At 32.0% G+C, this 7,069-nt stretch overlaps 1 long non-coding RNA gene across 2 annotated transcripts; it reads left to right on the top strand.

Moving 5' to 3' along the window:
* Window positions 1-1,279: 1,279 nt before the first annotated feature.
* On the top strand, window positions 1,280-4,802 carry LOC133784050 (uncharacterized). Of its 2 annotated transcripts, XR_009871099.1 has the most exons (4): window positions 1,280-1,678; window positions 1,761-1,839; window positions 3,387-3,452; window positions 4,444-4,802. It is a non-coding gene; the product is annotated as an uncharacterized LOC133784050 (long non-coding RNA). The 2 variants fall into 2 exon arrangements; XR_009871100.1 differs by lacking the exon at window positions 3,387-3,452 and having other exon boundaries at window positions 1,287-1,678.
* The last annotated feature ends 2,267 nt before the right edge of the window (window positions 4,803-7,069 follow it).

Raw genomic sequence — 7,069 nt, 5'->3', positions numbered from 1 at the left:
GTAGAGGGCAATAAGGTAAAATTAGTATTGTGTTCAAACATGTTTACGATATTGGGAAAGTAATGTTTAGGGGCCACTCAGTAATTTTTAAAGGAGTAGTGAGGAATAACGTTGTCTCTAAAAGTAATGAATTTCCCAGTAACTTATTTGCGCATAAGTAACCTTTTGATGTCGGTAAGTAATATTCAATAGAGTGGTTAGTAATAACATAATAGCTGAAAGTAATTATTGTTTGTTTTTTTGCGAGTAACAAATGAATTGTCTTAGTGAATATCTCAGTTTTTTTTACTTGTTTAATGGTTAGCAGAATGAATTACCATTGATTATGTAGCTTTAGGTTGTATAGTTAATTTAGAATGAATTTAGGCCATTATATGATATTTGGTATTTGGTATGTAAGACTTTCCCTTTGCATAAGTAATTTTATAATCCCCTGATGTGTAACACAATTAGAGTATAATAATAATAATACCACTAAATTTACCATATTTAAGTTATAATAATTATATGGTTGCTCGATTATGAGTCACTACTTCGTTAAAAAAAGTGTGATTGAAATATTTCTGTCATAAATGGAGAATAAAAATTTAATCTCATGCACTATAAAAAGATGATTAATTGATGAATCATTCATACTATACTTTTGTAAGTTCATTTGACATGTACGGTGAAGTACATAGGTTTAAATTGCAAACCACATTGGGGGCTTAGTTGACGAGGAAATTATTAATTTGTTATTGATTGCATGGAAGATGGGGTCAAGTAATTGGGATGTGTCGATTGTACGAATATGTCTTATTGGTGGTGTAACGTCCTACGTTTTCGGGTACCTTTAAACGACTCGGGTCGGTATTTTTCCCCCGGGTTAAGAATATTATTTTAAATAATATTATATTTTGTTTGTAAGTATTCCATGAGTTATTGCTAGCCAAAATATGAATTTTGTTATTTTAAAAGTCAAGATAAGACTTTCGGTCCTGGACCGACACAAAAACCCTGATCGGGTAAAAATCTCGGAAAATAAAACGAAAAATCATGGCAATTATATTTTGGGCATAAAATACATTCATAAAAGTTAAAGTTTGGTCAAAAATAATAAACCTAAAAGAAAATGGAAATTTTAGGGCATTTTGTGTTAAATGCCTAATTTTGCCGAAATAGGGAATTTTATTCCATGAATGGACCTTAGGTTAAATTTTATTATGTGATTAATTAAATTAAATGTGAGAGACATTTAATTTAATTAATTAATGTTAAGTTTGGTAATTAAAACTTAATAAGAGTGAAAAAAGGTGTCAAAAGTCAATTTGGACTTTTCTTCTTATAAACCTTTATTAACCTTTATAAAAAAAAAAAAAAAAATTAATGGTCACATATATGGAAAAGGGTGGCTGGCCATGTGCTATTTTAGAGTGGTGTGAACCCAATTTTATAAAATTCAAATCCCATTTAATTAAGAAGTCAAGTGGGCAAGTGGGTAGAAAAGCACTCAAGTGTTTTGTGATATTTTGAAGAGTTGTGTGAGCCATTCTAACCCCCAAATCCGACCACTCTCCCTCCCTCATTCACTCTCATCTGATTTTTGAAGACTCTCTCAAGTGTTCTCTCCATTTTGAACCCCAAGAACACCAAAGAAACTTGGAAGCTAAGTCTTGGTCTAGGAAGGGTTTTCCCTAAGGTAAAGTTTCATTAATCTAGACTTTTGTCAAGTTTTAATCATAGAGTTTCAAATAGCTAATTACCTATGTTGTTGGAGGAAGTTGGTTAGGGTTTTTGAAAGGTTTTGAAGGAGTCAAAGCTTATAGGAAGGTCCAAACCTTAAGCAAGAACACCAAAGAGGTAAAAAGTTTACTTTTGATGATTTTGTTGTAGGGTTTTTAGTTTTAAGCATTATTTTGTATATCTAATGCTTAGAGTTTCTTGTTGATGATGTAATAAGGTTATGGTAGTTGTTTAATAATTTTTATGATGCATGTGTATTGATTTTTGAAAATGGGAACCAAAACCCCCAAAGGTTTTGTAGGATACCCTAAAACAAAACATGTTTTGAGCTGTGACTTCCAAGGGGTCAAGCAGCCACTGTATATTGTTTTTGTAAAATTTAATTGTATTGTGATGTTGTTGAGATTGAGTACATAAAATTGAGCTTTTGAAACACTAAAAAATGTTTAGAAATGAGTAAGTTATGCTATTTCAAAGATTAGGTAAAAAACTGTTTTTTTCGTATTCTTATTTTCCGAACCAAGTTTGGACAGCCACTGTATAGGGCAAATGAACCCAGTTTTTTCTAAAAATTTTGGACATATTTCTGGCATAACCTATTAGTCCACTGTAAAATTTGGTAAGAAAATATTAAACGGTTTGAAAGTTATTAACTGTCAAAGTTTGGAAAAAATAAGGACTTGAAAATAAGGTCATTTTTACCTCATTGTTGGAAAATGATTTCACCAATCAAAAATGCTCATTTTGACCTAAGATTTTACAAAGACCTAAATGGCATAACAAAAATGGAATTGGGAAATTTTGGAAACAATTGGGTAAGTAAATTTCAAGTTATGAACTAACGAAGTATGTAGTTAAAAATGTGAAAATTAGGTTTTTCACACTTAGTGTAAAAATGAGATTTTGGAACATAAGGTAAAAAGTAAAATTTTGCTTATTTCAAGATATAAATTGGTAAGTCTTGAAATCATATGTTCACTAAAATTATCCCTTTGAGTTTAAATGAATTATTTTTATTAAAGAGTTTTTATTCTTTCTAAAAATAAGAGATTTAATTTATTAATAGTTAATAAATTAAAAGAGGGTTTAAAACCCTATATTTTGAGAAAATAATTAAATAAATTATTTTCCTAGTAAGTAAAAATTGATTAATTGCTTTTGGAAAATTAATTAGTCAAGATGAGAAATTTATAACGGTTTTCCTAATTAAGACAAATTAGGCAATTTTCTTAAAACGGTTTTTAGATATTAAAACCTTAAGAAAAATAAAAGGAAAATTTAAAGAGTTTATTTTCTTTAAAAATAATTAAGGAATTTATTTGTATTTTCTGGATATAATACCGGCTAAAATCTTACACATTTTAACCGACTAGTCGAAAGTGCGGGTTAATGGCGATACCTTGAAAGAATAAGATTTTTAGCGGATTGTGGGAAATACCATTGTGATACCCGAGCCTAGGTATCGAGACCTTAGGATAGGTCTCCCCGAGACTTAGGGCTTAGTCTCGAATATTTTGTATAACTTTCCTTAATAGGTTTAAAACCAAATAAGGATTATAAATCCTTACAAATGACTTTTATTAAAATGACCAAACTGCCCAAAATAATAATAATGAATTATTAGTGCCATAATTAATCCGAGTATACTGTATGGATAACTACAGTATTGGCTAAGCGTAACTGGACTGAACGTTGGAGGGTGAAAACCTGCTGAGCGCTAAGGACTCCAAGTAAGTCAACTTATATTGTATGGCTGCAACATGAAATGATTATTGTCTTGTATGTTAGTATAGGGATACATGCATATATATAGGCTGTCATAGAAAGTTACTTAGAGACGTTAGTCTAGTGAGTGCTGATTTAGAAAATATGAACGGTAGAAGTCCGTCATATCCTAGACGGTTGATCCCCGTCACACTGCTTGATTTTATTTATGTCCGGTTCATTACCGTGACGAGTGGCCATGAGATGAGGATAAGCTGGTTAAACCTAGGGGCGCCAAGATAAATGGGACCTAGGGGCCCTCATGCTTACTTAATCATTGGACGGTTAGAATCCGAGCAAGTGCTCTGATAAGTTATTCCCGGATAGCAGCCGTGAATATTGGCCATTCCGTGAGAGTGCCTAGAGATACTAGGGGTTGCCAAGATTGAGTGAGGTTGAACACCCTATGGGCAGCTGCTCACCAGCACCACTGATTAACATAGAAGTCTCCGTAAAACCGTGTAAATTGGATTACACTCTTGAATAAGTAGCGATGCCCTAGGTAACACGATAGTTACCCTTGATGAGAATATTTATTGGCTAGATCTTAGTGTGGAGACTCGGTTCTCTTTTACAGATTAGCAATTATGTTGGAGGGCGCGTTACGCATGAATTGTTAGAAATTGTCGAGCGTTGGTCTCGAATTATGTTGTGATATAATATATCTGCTTGCTCTGGGATTTTCTGAGTGCAGGGATATAATTGTTGATAAGATATAGTTGTGATATAATATATCTGCTTGTTCTGGGATTTTTCTGAGTGCAGGATTTTTATCTAGTTACGAATTAATTTATCATTGGTTATCAGGCATGACCATAAGTTTGCCAGGACGCTTTAGCGTTCTTGAAATTGATTGTGTAGGGTCCGGATGGGTCCGGATCCCTATTTCTCTATCTGCTTTGTTTGGAAGTTGATCTTACTAAGCGTTTTCGCTTACCTAGTTGTTCCATGTTGTAGGTAAGAACAAGGGCAAGGCAGAGCAGTGAGCGCTGGAGTCTTCCTTGCAAATGTACATGTGGACCGACCTTTTGGGAAGCCTTTTTATTTTTGGAAATGTTGTGTAATTTTCCTAAACTAGGCTCACTCTAATCTTTATAAAACATGTTTGTAACTAAATGTTAAGTATGGCCATACGACTTTTTAAAAAGTTTTTTTTTCTATGGGTTTTTGAGGCATTTTGTTAAATGAAAACATTTATATTTCCGTATTATCGAGTCTTGAAAATCCGGGTCGTTACAGGTGGTATCCCCAATCACGGTTGTGTAATCTAAGCTTTGAACTTACAAAATTATAGTAGGACCCAATTAATTTTCCAATTGTCAAGTTTTGAACAATTTTGGTGTTTTTCTTTTTTAAACTTTATACTTGATGAACCGGTTATGTAAACCAAATCAAAGAAGTTGTGTTGGCATGACTATGAAAAGTATGGACAATAAAGTAATTTGTTGTCTAAAAATTGTACAATCGAGGGCAATAAGATAAAATATGTATTGTGTTTGAACTTATTTATGATATTGGGTAAGTAATTTGTTGATGCGGCTAAGTAATGTTTAATGAAATGGTCAGTAATAACGTTGTATCGAAAAGTAAAAAACCTTAAAGTAATTTTTTTTTTTTTTTTGCGTATAAGTAACCTTTTTATGCTAGTAAGTAATATTTAATTAAGTGCTGAGTAATAATATTGTAGCTGAAAGTAAAAAAGTAAAAAAAAAATCCAACAATGACTGGAATTCAATGAGCACACCTCATGAGCCTTAGTTGTCTCATGATAATCATAGAGAGCTTTATTGAATGCATTACTCATGTTGACAACATTGCACTAGTAATACATTTTTAGACCAAATGAGAATAAGATAAATGGTAATCATGTTAACAACATAAGAAATTTACTTGGTTCAAAAAAGTATGACCTAAATCAAGTAGATAGGACTAACACTCTTTAGTAACCACAAATCTAGATCAATACAAAGTTATATAATTTGAATAAGAAGTTTGTTTTTTATTTTCAAACTCTCACCAACATAATACAAGAACCCATAACAACATTTGTCAATGTTGAATACAAGATGACGTCTAAGATGAGTCTATTTACTAGCTTGAGTGTAAAGATCGTTTTGAACCACTAAAATTGGCAAATACTCAAACTCCAGTTATTACTGCTTTCTTTTGTGACAGTTGAACTGTGCTTAAGTCCAATTTTAGAAAGGTTGGGAGCAAATAGTAGGCTAAGAGATTTTAACCTTACATGATACAATGATGAGAGTTTTAGTCCAATCAGTTGATGTAGAGCAATGCAGACTGCATCTAATTTGTATTTTTGTACATCAAAACTGCTCATTAGTTCACACTCTGGAAAGAGCCAAAAGACAATTTCACAATGTACATAATTTCAAGTGAAGTTAGTTAAACAATATAAAACTCGATGAGAGTAATGATAAAAATGAAAGGAAAAAAATGATCAATAAAAGATGAAACTTAACATGAGAAAGAATATGTGACTATATATTTATAAAATTGCTAACTATTACAGGGGAAACACACCTATACATTGTATAGACACAGTAAAAAGATTAGAATATGAATTAGAGAAGTACAACCTCATCAACATTTGATCCCTTGGAATGCGCTCATGATCAAATCTTAATCCTACCGTCTATATTGTTATACACAAATAACAATATAAAAAGAACTTATCTTTTTTCTATTTGAAATTGATTAATCAATTAAGAGGCAAAGGTGCAGACAACCAATAAGACATAAAACAAAGAAATAATGCACTATGAGTTTCACTAATATATTTTTTCTATTAAATCAAATCATTATGCAAACTTTTAGACCGTTTGTTTAGGCGTCATTAGTTGCAACTAATATTCTTTGTGTAAGTTAACGATTAAAAAAAATTAATTCCACTCTATTTAGAAGATGCTTAATTGATGAATTATTAGTATTATACTTTTGTAACTTTACTTGGAATTTAGTTTAAAATACATAGGTTTAAAGTACAGACTACATTGGCGCCTTAGTTGATGAAGAAAGTATTATTTCGTCATTGTTTGCATGAAAGATGGGGTCAACCAAGTGAGATGTGTTGATTGTACGAATGTGTCGTATAGGTAGGAGTTGAACGTCCCCAATTACGCTTGTGTAATCTAAGCTATAGTGATCAAAAATGAAGACACCTCTCTGGTTTAGCGCTAATGCTCTTTCTCCATTTGACCATACTTGCCTGATTCTTGTATCTAATTGTAAATCTTGTGGGGATCCTGGAAGTATGTAGGTTTTCATTGAACTACCTACCCTGATATCTATGTCGACTACCTTGTCTTGGTGATGATAATATTTTGACATAGACGAAGTCCATACGCCCAGAAGGACTGAATATTTGTTGAGGGTGATGTTGTAGACATATATAATTTGTTGTGGTAGGTCAATAACTTTGATAGTTGGATTTCTGGAGTCGAATAAGTACAATCTGTCATCGGTACAATATACCGCATCTACACCATTCATGGTTACCCTATTCCCAATGTTTTTTACATGATACAATTAAGAACAATTTAAGTTTTTTTTTTTTTTGTTGGTG

This window comes from Humulus lupulus, chromosome 6 (assembly GCF_963169125.1).
Source record: "Humulus lupulus chromosome 6, drHumLupu1.1, whole genome shotgun sequence".
Lineage (NCBI taxonomy): Eukaryota > Viridiplantae > Streptophyta > Magnoliopsida > Rosales > Cannabaceae > Humulus > Humulus lupulus.
This window is presented reverse-complemented; position numbering and strand designations above follow the sequence as displayed.